This window comes from Rhinopithecus roxellana, chromosome 17, assembly GCF_007565055.1.
Source record: "Rhinopithecus roxellana isolate Shanxi Qingling chromosome 17, ASM756505v1, whole genome shotgun sequence".
Taxonomy (NCBI): domain Eukaryota; kingdom Metazoa; phylum Chordata; class Mammalia; order Primates; family Cercopithecidae; genus Rhinopithecus; species Rhinopithecus roxellana.
Genome location: NC_044565.1, coordinates 19912354 through 19923684, shown reverse-complemented (window position 1 = coordinate 19923684; position 11331 = coordinate 19912354).

The window sequence follows — 11331 nt, the reverse complement described above, 5'->3', positions numbered from 1 at the left end:
CTGATGTCGCCCACTCAGAAGAGTAGAATCTCTATTTTAATGGCTAGGTGTTATGCACGGAATATTTGTGTCCCGCCTAATTAATATATTGACATTCTAACCCCGATGTGATGGTACTCAGAGGTGGGGCTGTTCAGAGGTTATGAGGTCATGAGGGTGGAGCCCTCATGAATGGGACTCATAGGAGCCCTGGGGACCTCTCACACCCTCTTTCACTGTGTGACAACACAACTCAAGAGGGCAGCTTGTAACCCAGGAGAGGCCTCAGCAGCACCTGACCATGCTGGCACCCTGAGCTCAGCCTTCCAGACTCCAGAACTTCAAGAAATACATTTCTGTTGTTTAGAAGCCACACAGCCTATGGTACCGTGTCACAGCAGCTCAAATGGACTGAGACGGTGAGGTTCACCTGACCCAGGCAATCCGCTGGATGTGTCCTCCTCTTTGCTTAAACTCAGGGCTATATGATGGATCCATTAAAAAGGATCCATTTTAGCATGAGTGACATCACAATGTAACATGAGAACCATACACATTTTGTGACATTGCTTATGCAGACTTAGATCTACACGACCATAAAGATTCCACAGTGGTGGCTGGGCACGGTGGCTCATGCCTGTAATCCCAGCACTTTGGGAGGTTGAGGTGGGCAGATCACTTGAGGTCAGGAGTTTGAGACCAGCCTGGACAACCTGGTGAAACCCCGTCTCTACTAAAAATACAACAATTAGCCAGGTGTGGTGGTGCATACCTGTAATCTCAGCTACTCGGGGGGCTGAGGCAAGAGAATGGCTTGAAGCCTGGAAGGCAGAGGTTGCAGTGAGCTGAGATTGTGCCACTGCACTCTAGCCTGGGCAACACAGTGAGATTCCATCTCAAAAAAAAAAAAAAAAAAATTACACAGTGGCTTCTAGTCTCACTGCCCAGTGGCTCCTCATTAATAACTGATGGGAACCCCAAACAGCATGGCCAGGAGACTACGTCTGCTTGGACCTAGTGGGTCCCTCTTCTGACAGGCCCTGCTGCTCCCTTCAGCTCTCCACACTGCTCCATGCCCACAACTGCTGGTCTTGGGATTGAATGTTTATTTCAGGGCTCTTATTTCCAAACTAGTTCAGTATCTGCTATGGTGATTGTTCAAATTTTGCTTTGAGCATTAAGTTGGGGATTTTTTTCTTCTTTTTTTTTTGGAGGGAACAATTTTTTATTGTGGTAAAAATACATAACATAAAATTTAACATTTCAAGCATTTTTGAGTTTATAATTCAGTGGCATTAAGTACTTTCACAGTGTTGTACAACCATCACTACTACCCATCTCCAGAACTTTTCATCATCCCAAACTAAAACTCAGAAGGTATCAAATAATAATTCCCCATTTCCCTTCTGTAACCCCTGGCAGCTCTACTCTACTTCTGGTGTCTATGACTTTGCCTATCCTAGATATCTCATCTAAGTGGAATCATACAATCTTTCTTTCTGTGACTGGCTCACTTAGCATAATGCCTTCAAGGCTTGCCCATGCCGTAGCATAGGTCAGAGTTTCCTTCCTTTTAATGGCTGAGCACGTAAGTTTTTAATCCATGGGTTTCATCAAAGGTTGATGTTTTAACGCATTCTGCAAAATTCCTGCAGACACTTACTAAACGTGGAGTTGACTTCTTTTTCCTGCATCATTCTCTTCATTCTCTATACAGTGACTGTGTGACATCTGGTAGTGCATAGGCAGGTGTTTCATTCATTCTCTTGAATGAGAGGAGGTCCTCCTGGGTTGGAGGTCTATGCTGGCAGCAGGTGCCCTGTGGAGTGGCACCGGCAGTGACACCAAGAGACGCCCCTCTCTGGTGACAGCTCCAGAGCACTGCCTGTTACTTTATTCTTACATTCTGGAAGCCTCACCAACATCAGGCTTTGGTATGTTTCAGTGTGCCTACACATTTCTTACTTCGTTTAATCCAAATGCCCTGATGGAGGCTATGTGTCAGTAACACTTTTAACTCTGAGGAAACTGAGACCCAGGGAGATGATGCCTCCACAGGAGGTCAGTGGCAAGTGGGGGGCTGAAGCTCAGGGCACCCACGTCCAGGACTGTTTTCTGTTTACCCCTCAGGGAGTCTTGAAGATGGCAGAGGCTTCAGGTTCCCTCCTTTTTGCATTGGCTTTTCTCCTCCTACCTTGATGGGCATGGATACAGTGATAGGGGCTGGAGAAGGTGGGGAGATGGGGGAGAAAGGACACCGACCTTTCAATTCCTCAGCTCGTGTAAACCTTGTTTCTTTTTTTTTTTTTTTTTTGAGACGGAGTCTCGCTCTGTCGCCCAGGCTGGAGTGCAGTGGCCGGATCTCAGCTCACTGCAAGCTCCGCCTCCCGGGTTTTACGCCATTCTCCTGCCTCAGCTTCCCGAGTAGCTGGGACTACAGGCGCCCGCCACCTCGCCCGGCTAGATTTTTGTATTTTTTAGTAGAGACGGGGTTTCACCGGGTTAGCCAGGATGGTCTCGATCTCCTGACCTCGTGATTCGCCCGTCTCGGCCTCCCAAAGTGCTGGGATTACAGGCTTGAGCCACCGCACCCGGCCTACCTTGTTTCTTTTGAACTGTCTTCAGGGCTGAGTCTGGCACTCTCAAAAGGCAAGGGTGGGAAGGTGGCAAGAGGGGCTGTGGCCACTTCCTGGGGACTGGGGCCAAAACCACTGGGCTGGAACCTTCCCCTCCCGCTGCAGGAGGATATCAGGAACTACAGACATTTGAGAATAAATGATTTGTGCATCTGGTTTAAAAATTATGAAATAAAGGAAATGAGGTGAAAAATCTCTTCACTCTTGTCACCAGCAACCATTTCCTTCCTTAGAGGCATCAATGTTTTCTACTTTCGCATATCTTTCCTGAGGACTGTTATGTATGCATATATACACAAATACATATATACACATATATGTATGTATATGTGTGTGTATATATATTCTTGCTTCATTTTCACCCACAGATAGTAAGCATATTATATATATTGCCCTGTGCCTTATTCGTCCACCACCTTCACATAATATATAGTAGTAATAGCACTGAACATTTATCAAGTGCTTACTATGTTCTGGGGTTCTGGGTACTGTTGGCTAATAACTTGATATGGGTTAATCGTCTTAATACATCTGATCCTCACAACAACCCCATGAGATAGCATCATTTTTTCAACCTATATATAGTAAAGACAAAATGCAAGTTAAAACAACCCTGAGACACTATTTTTCATCCATCATGCTGTTAAAGATCAAAAATCTCACTAACACACGGTGTGGAAGAGGGTGTGGAGACACTGATACTCCATAGATTTTTGGTAAGCAATTCAGCAAAAGCTATTACCATTATAAAGACACATAACTTTGATTCAGCAATTCCACTTCTAGGAATTTTTCCTGCAGATACACTTCACAAATGCTGAATGAGTGGGGCACAAATTATTCATGCACCATTGCATAGTAGCAAAAGACTGGGAAAAAGTTAAACATGCATCAGTAGGGACTGGCTACATATGGTATATTAACATCCATTTATTGAAATATTAGACTGTGAGTTTTAAAAAAATGAGTAAAATATTGATGCACAGAGGTGGTGCTAGTCTGTTCTCACACTGCTAATAAAGACATACCAGAGACTGGGTAATCTGTAAAGAAAAAGAGATTTAGTGGACTCACAGTTTCACATGGCTGAGGAGGCCTCACAATAATGGTGGAAGGCAAAGTAGGAGCAAAGCCACATCTTACATGGTGGCAGGCAAGAGAGTGTGTGCGGGGGAACTGCATCAGTTCTCATGAGACTTATTCACTATCGTAAGAACAGCATGGGAAAAACTTGCCCCCAAGATTCAATTACTTCCCCCCAGGACCCTCCCATGACATGTGGGGATTATGGGAGCTACAATTCAAGATGAGATTTGGGTGAGCACATAGCCAAACCATATCAAACTGGCTACATACGACATATGATATGATATATTAACATCCATTTATTGAAATATTAGGCTGTGATTTTTTTTTTAATGAGTAAGTTATTCATGCACAGAGGTGGGATGCTGTCCAAGATGGAGAGGTAGTGCAACACCGTGGTTAAGAATCCAACTTGAGCCAGGCTTCCTGCGTTTTAATTCTGGCTCTGCTGCTTATCAACTGTGCAAAATTGGACTCTACCTCTACCTCTCTGCACCTCTGGTTTCCTCACCTGAAAAGTGGGGCTTGTAATAATAGCATGTTGTAATACCTCCAGCTAACCCTCAGACAAGTAAGAAATAAATGGTCGTGGTCATATGCCACTGGAATTTTTGAAAAATATTTTTTTACACAGCATGAATGCGGTGATAGCTAACTGGTACAAGTGCATAGTAGTTGCTCAATAAGTATTGCTTAACAAGAAACTGAGCAAGCCCTTTCTTTATAGTGGGGACCTTCACAGGTTACCTGAAGAGCAACTCCATGTAGAGCCCAAAGAAGAAGCTCAAGGTTAATATTCAATGTACAACCAAAGCACTGGGGTTTTATTTATTCAGCAGGCTGGGTTTTTTTTTTTGAGTACTGGCTATGCTAGAAGGTGACACACATACAAATAGAGTAAGGATCGACCTCTGTCCTCAGAGCACACACTCTCTGGAAGGAAAAGATTTATAAACAATTAATCATAAGTATCGTGGCACTTGCTGTAACAAATGTATGCAAAAAGCGTGCAAAGGAGATAACAAGCATTTCAGCCCATGGTGGATGCAGGTTGAAGGAGGTGAAGTCATGGGAGGGGGCTGCCTGGTGAGGGGTAAAGGGATAGAAAACTGCAAAGGTCAGTTGAATTCAGCGTGGGAAGGGCCTTGAAAGCTTGGGAAGGAATTTGAGTGATACAATTTTTTGACAGAGGGGTGCCATGGTTTTGGAAAGATCACTTTGGTGGCAATGTGGAAGGTGCAAAAGACGGCTATCAGGGTCCAGGATGTGGGGTTGATTACATCAGACCTCCTGCTACAAGGACGGAATTGATCAGGGACAATTTCTAGGGACAGGATTGATCTGGGGGACATGTGGTCCCAGATGAGGAAAGAGAAGTCCAAGAGTTGGTAAAAGAAGTCCTTTCTTCTAACTCCCCTGCTAGGCACTGAACCAGTTGGGAAGGCATTTGGCTGCAGGTAACAGGAAACCTGGTTCTAGAAGTTTAATCACACAGGGGTGCATTTTTCTCATAATAAGAAATCAGTAAATGGTGGTTGCTGACTTTGCTGTGGTAACTCGACAACTCTGAGATTCTTATGGCCTCTCCTCGTGGTCTTAATGTGGTTGGTACAACTCTAAGTATCGTGTCTATGTTCAAAAGAAAACAGAGGCAGAAAGGTGGAAAGAGAGGTCCACACCAGCTGCATCTGTCCCCTTTTGTCAGGAAACCAGTTTTACCTGACATTTGCACCCCACCCCCTGACTCCAGCTGACTTCCACCTATATCTTATGGCACAATCCTGGGTGCAAGGGGCTGGGGAACTGGAAAACAGGCTTGTCATGCTGAGTGGTGGAACCTCTTTGTGGGACCAGGCCCATTTCCATTCCAAATGAATTGGGTTTGTTACAAGGAAGAAGGGGAAATGGATATTGACAGGCAAAGGCATGTCCCCAAACATGGCCAGAGATGTTGTTTCTTCTGCCATAGGAACTCCTGGTGCATGGCACGAATTCAGACATCCTGCTTTCTGCACCTGACGCTGTGAAGTCCACTGTGTTTCCCCACTCCCATTCCAGGTCTCTGCCTCAGTGGGTCCCAGTTCATCCCTGTCCATCCCAGAGGGGCCCTCTGAAGTAGATCCAGGCCCTGGGTGGGGGCAGTGGCTAGTGCTAAGCAGAGTGGGATGTGAGCACCATCACTGAGTTCCCTACTGACCGTTTCTAAGCTGAGCTGGCACAGGGGTCTTGGGGACAGCGACTGTCTAAAGCCTGGTGTTCTGGTAGCAGAGAGGGCTACTGGAAAGCTGGTCTCTTCTTGTGGTACGTGATAGTAAGCCATGAGGACTCTTGAGAATAGATGGGAAGGTCATATGAAAACTCCTAGCAAAGCTCATTGACTGCGGAACGAGGAGGACCTGGAATCTTCCAGAATCCAACTTGGTGATAAGCTGAGTCATGTGTGGTAACAAATGCCCCTACAAGTATAATTGCTTAAACATGAAGATACATTTCTTATTCACTCTGAATGTCCATTGTCAGTTCACTGGGGCTCTGCTCCATTTGTCCCCACTCTGGGACCCAGGCTGATGGAGCAGCCACCGTTTCTAACTTGCTGGTTGCCATGACAGAGGGAATGAAAGAGATCTGGAGGGTTTACTATGGTATTTCCTATTTATTTATTTATTTATTTATTTATTTATTTATTTATTTATTTGTTGAGACAGCGTCTCATTCACTCGATGGCCCAGGTTGGAGTGCAGTGATGTAATCTCAGCTCCCTGCAACCTCTGTCTCTCATGTTCAAGCGATTCTCCTGCCTTGGCTTACAGAGTAGCTGGGATTACAGGTGTATGCCACCACGTCCAGCTAATTTTTGTATTTTGGTAGAAACGGGGTTTCACCATGTTGGCAGGTTGGTCTCAAACTCCTGGCCTCAAGCGATCCGCCCACCTCGGCCTCCCAAATTGCTAGGATTACAGGCATGAGCCACTGTGTCCAGCCTCACTATGACATTTAAATGCCCTGATTTGGGAGAAATTCACTTAATTTCTGCTCATAACAAATTGGCCAGGTCCAGTTTCATGGCCCTGCCCCACCTCAGAGGGTCCCTGAGTATGATCTTACCATGGACCTGGAAGACAGAGGGGGGAATGCATTTATGACAACCACAGTGACCTTGGAAAAGTTGTCTTTATTATCTGGGTGAAGGGTGCATGGGACCTTCCTGTACATTTCTTTGCACCTATGAATCCGTAATTACTACAAAATGAGACCAAAAGAATCCTGGCTGGGCACGGTGGCTCACACCTGTAATCCCAGCACTTTGGGAGGCGGAGGCAGATGGATCTCTTGAGCTCAGGAGTTCAAGACCAGCCTGGACAACATAGTGAGACTTCTTTTCTACAAAAAATACAAAAATTAGCTGAGCATAGTGGTGTGCGCCTGTCCCAGCTCGTCGGGAAGCTGAAGTGGGAGGCTGGCTTGAGCCTGGGAACTTGAGGCTACAGTGAGCCATAATTGTGCCACTGCACTCTAGCCTGGACAACAGACTGAGACCATGTCTCAAAAAAAAAAAAAAAAAAAAAAAAAAAAAAAAAAAATCCCTTCAGCCACCCATAAGCAAATGTGCTTTGGGGGTCAGGAGCATTCGTATATTTAAACGTCTAAGTCACTCTTAGTCCTGCAACATGTTCCTGATGGGCTGAGGGGCCAGCAGATCCCATCCCCCAGGGTGTCATTGCATAGAATACATGAAGAAACCCCCGAATCACTGCCACTGCCATTTCTCTGGCTCTGTCATTTTTATGGTTTTCACTGGTCCACGGCTTTTTATTAGAAACCCTTGGGGCCAGGACATTTTGAAGTTGTGTATTTTTTTTAAAGGGGAGTTAGAAAAGTTATCTAGGGATATGGTGTTTATTATGTAACTCTCCCTCCCCCAACAGGATGTGGGGCAGACTCTGTCATCAAACACATTTATATTCATGTAATTAATATTCACAAATGTAAGGTATAAATACTCCCAAGGAGTGAGATAAATACAGACTAAAATTATCTCGTGTCACTTCAAGTCACCAGATGAGTTTTGTTCAGGTCAGATTTAGCCCTGGACATTACACACATGCTCACACACATGCACGTACGGCTGGTTTTCCGAGCTTTTGGATCTGGGAATTGCAGAGCAGAGGCTATGCAGCATGGCCGTGCCTGCCGTGATTCCTCAGGTGCCAGGCCCAGGCCCTGCCTGACCCATGGGTTGTGTGGACAAGAGGCCATTGTGCTCAGGGTTCCAGGGACCCCAGGCTCCTGATAGTGAGGGGCTCAGAGCTTCCCCAGCTATCACTTTCCCACCTGGCCACTTGCCCCTAGATCTGCTGGACCCTGAAACACACTCCTCCCCTTACTGGCTGGTTGTGGGTGCCATGGTGTCACAGCCCCTGGAGAAAAACTCCCCACCCCCACCAACCTTTGTCCTCTCCAGAGAGCATGGGCACCTTATCTGCATTTATGCCCAGGTGGCTCCCAATCTTCTTAGACTCCAAGGTGCTGGGTATGGCAGGAGCCAGAGATGGAGCCCAAGCCCGCCCTGGTTTTACAGATGAGGGAACTGAGACCTAGAGAGGGTGGGTGAGTTACCTAGACTCACATAGCGGGTCAGTCTGGCCACTGTACTGGGTGATTCCTGGCAGGGAGAGGGGTGCTGGAGGCATGTTTAAAAATCAGAGACTGGAAGAGCCTCTTAGCCTCAGAGAAGACATCTGAAGCAGCCTCCCAGCCATAGGGAGCGCCCCCCGCCCCAATCCCAATGAGGCGGGAGAGGTTCCCAGGTGCAGGCGGAGGAAAGGGGTCATGCAACCAGTCCTTGCCTCCCGCCACAAACGTACCCCGAGTCCCCAGGTTTGCTCAGCAGCAGCAGTGCCAGCCCCGGCGGCTGGAAGGCGGCGGCTGGGCCTGGAGTGGGTGTGGGCGCCCCCGGCCTCCCCCCGCCCCCGCAGGCCCCCCCCACCCCCCCAGCAGGCGCCCCGGTCCCTGTGTGGGCTGCTTTGACTCAGCGCCGGGAGCCGAGCTTAGGCAAACCACGCCGCACTGGACGCCATTCAAGCTTTTACAGGCCCTCAAATTGGGGCTGGAGCCGGAGAGGAAATACTAAAATCCTGTGTACACAACTTCTGTCTGGGCCCGCCGGGGCTCTGGGAGAATCAGGCGCGGCGAGGGACACATTTGGACTGTTCAAGGGCTCCTTTCCCCTGCTCTGCTTTTAACAGGCATCACGATGTGTCGCCTAAAACCAAGACTCCTAGGTGTGGGCGCCAGGAGGGTCTGCGGAGTGTGTGAGCTGAGGCGCAGCGGAAGGAACTAAGCTTTTCTCCTGCCCCCGACGTGCCAGGCACACATGCGTCCAAAATTGGGTTCAGAAATCCCTGTGGTCCATAAAGCACACACTCTGCAGGGCCCAGGCCCCTTCCCCTGCAGAAAGATGCAGCTGTCGGATGCTGGATCCTGAGAGCCTGGGCTTGGGAGTTAGGCAGGCCTGGTGGAATCCCGGCTCCCCACTTGGCAGCACTGTGACTGTGGGAAAGGGCCTCTATTTCCTCATCTGTAAAATGGGCTTGATCATGGTAAGTTACCTTGGAGGTTAAAGACATGATGTAGGTGGGGAACTAGCTCAGAGCCTGGCACATAGTAGGTGCTCACTAAATGGTAGCTGTTAGTATTTATATGGATTAATAGTGATAGCATCATGTTGAGCCTGGCACATGCTAAGTGCTGCCTACAAATCAATTCATTTAATCCTGACAGCAGCCCCATGAGGTAATACTTTAACTCCATTTTCAGGGCAGAAACTAGGTCAATTGATTGACCTACCCAAGGTCACAAAGCTGGTGACTGGCTGGCCAGTCAACTGAACAATGAATAGTTGAACCCAGGCCATCATTTTCATAATGCAGGTGATTTGCCACACTCTGAACTGTAACAGAGGAACTGGTGGCCAGAGCTGCTGGTGAGCTGTGTGTCCATGCCATCCTCAGCCTGGCACCGAGCCCCCCACACCTGGGCCTTATCCCACTGTCCCAGTTCCAGCCCTGCCAAGTGCCCTCAAGCACTTCCCACCTTGGCCCACCAAGTGTCCGAGCTGCCCCCTCCTACCTCTCTGCCTTGGCTCAGCCTTTCCCCCACTCCCCAGCTCGCTGGCTGCCGGCCTGTGCATCAGGCCACTCGCTGGCCACCCCTCCAGTGAGGCTGGCTCCTCTGAGCTGCAACACTTCCATCCAAAACCAGTGCCTTCAGCCTCCCTTCTTTTTGACTTGGGCCACGCTGGTCTGTGATGTGTTTGTTTCCCTCATTCTGGTCCTTTGTCAAACCCTACAGATCTGAGACCGGACGTAGTGGCTCATGCCTGTAATCCCAGCACTTTGGGAGGCCAAAGAAGGTGGATCACCTGAGGTCAGGAGTTCAAGACCATCCTAGCCAACATGGTGAAACCCTGTCTCTACTAAAAATACAAAAATTAGCCAGGCATGGTGGCACGCACTTGTAGTCCCAGTTACTCAGGAGGCTGAAGCATGAGAATTGTTTGAACTGGGAGGCGGAGGTTGCAGTGAGCCAAGATCATGCCACTACACTCCAGCCTGGGCAACAGAGCAAGCTTCCATCTCAAAACACAAAAACAAAAAACCCCAAAACCCTACAGGTCTGGTCTAGTCTTTTGTGCAGAGCAGAGTCTCCCATTTGTGGAAATGAATTTTCATTGGTGGTAAATATTGGGTGATTGGGGACATTGTCCTCACTGGTGACTTGTGCGAAGGAAAAAGAGAAGCCCCAGACAGTTTGTATAAGGAAGCAGGAGACAATGTGGGCATCACCTGGTGTTCCTGACATCTGCTGCCAAGCATGTGGGGGTGTGACTCCCCTGCCCACCCTTCCCCCTACAACCCCCTTGATTGTTCTGTCATCAGGGCCTCCCAGGAGCCCATGTCTCAGGTAATGGCAGAGACCTTGCAGGCATGTGAGCTCCTGGCTGGGCTGCCTTATACCAGCAGCCTGCAAAGGATTTCCATTCTGGGATCAGAGGGGCTCCAGGCCTGCTCATGAGCCACATGACACCAACCTCAGCATGGGCCATGCCAGGCCTGAGACCACATACTGGATCTCCCAGACCTCTACTAGGCAGCTAGAGCTGTCATCCTGCTTCCCCCAAACAACCCAAACCCTCAGTGCCCACACCCAAGAGGCACGACAGTTTTGTGGGAATAACATGGCCCTTGGAATCCAGAGATCTGGGTGTGGGTCCTGATACTGCAGTTCCATGAGGTCTTGGGCAAATCACTTAACCTTCCTGTGAGCCTCAGTTTCCCCATGGCAGTGATCATGTATATTTTACTTTGGGATTGAGAGACAGGAAAGGTATGAGAGCACCTGGCACACTGTGGGAGCTGAAGTGTTGGTTTAAGTGGGAGTCACACTTGTGGTGGGGAGCTAGACTTGAGGGGTGACAGGATGACGCAGTGAGCTGGCCCAGCAGTAAAAAGGGAGGAATTGATGATGGAAAGGCTGGCGTCCCCTGGTCTGGCCTCTGCAGGACTCGTAGTTCACTCTCCCCACCCCTTAGAGTGGAGGGTGTTCCTGGCCCCAAACACTTCACACCTTT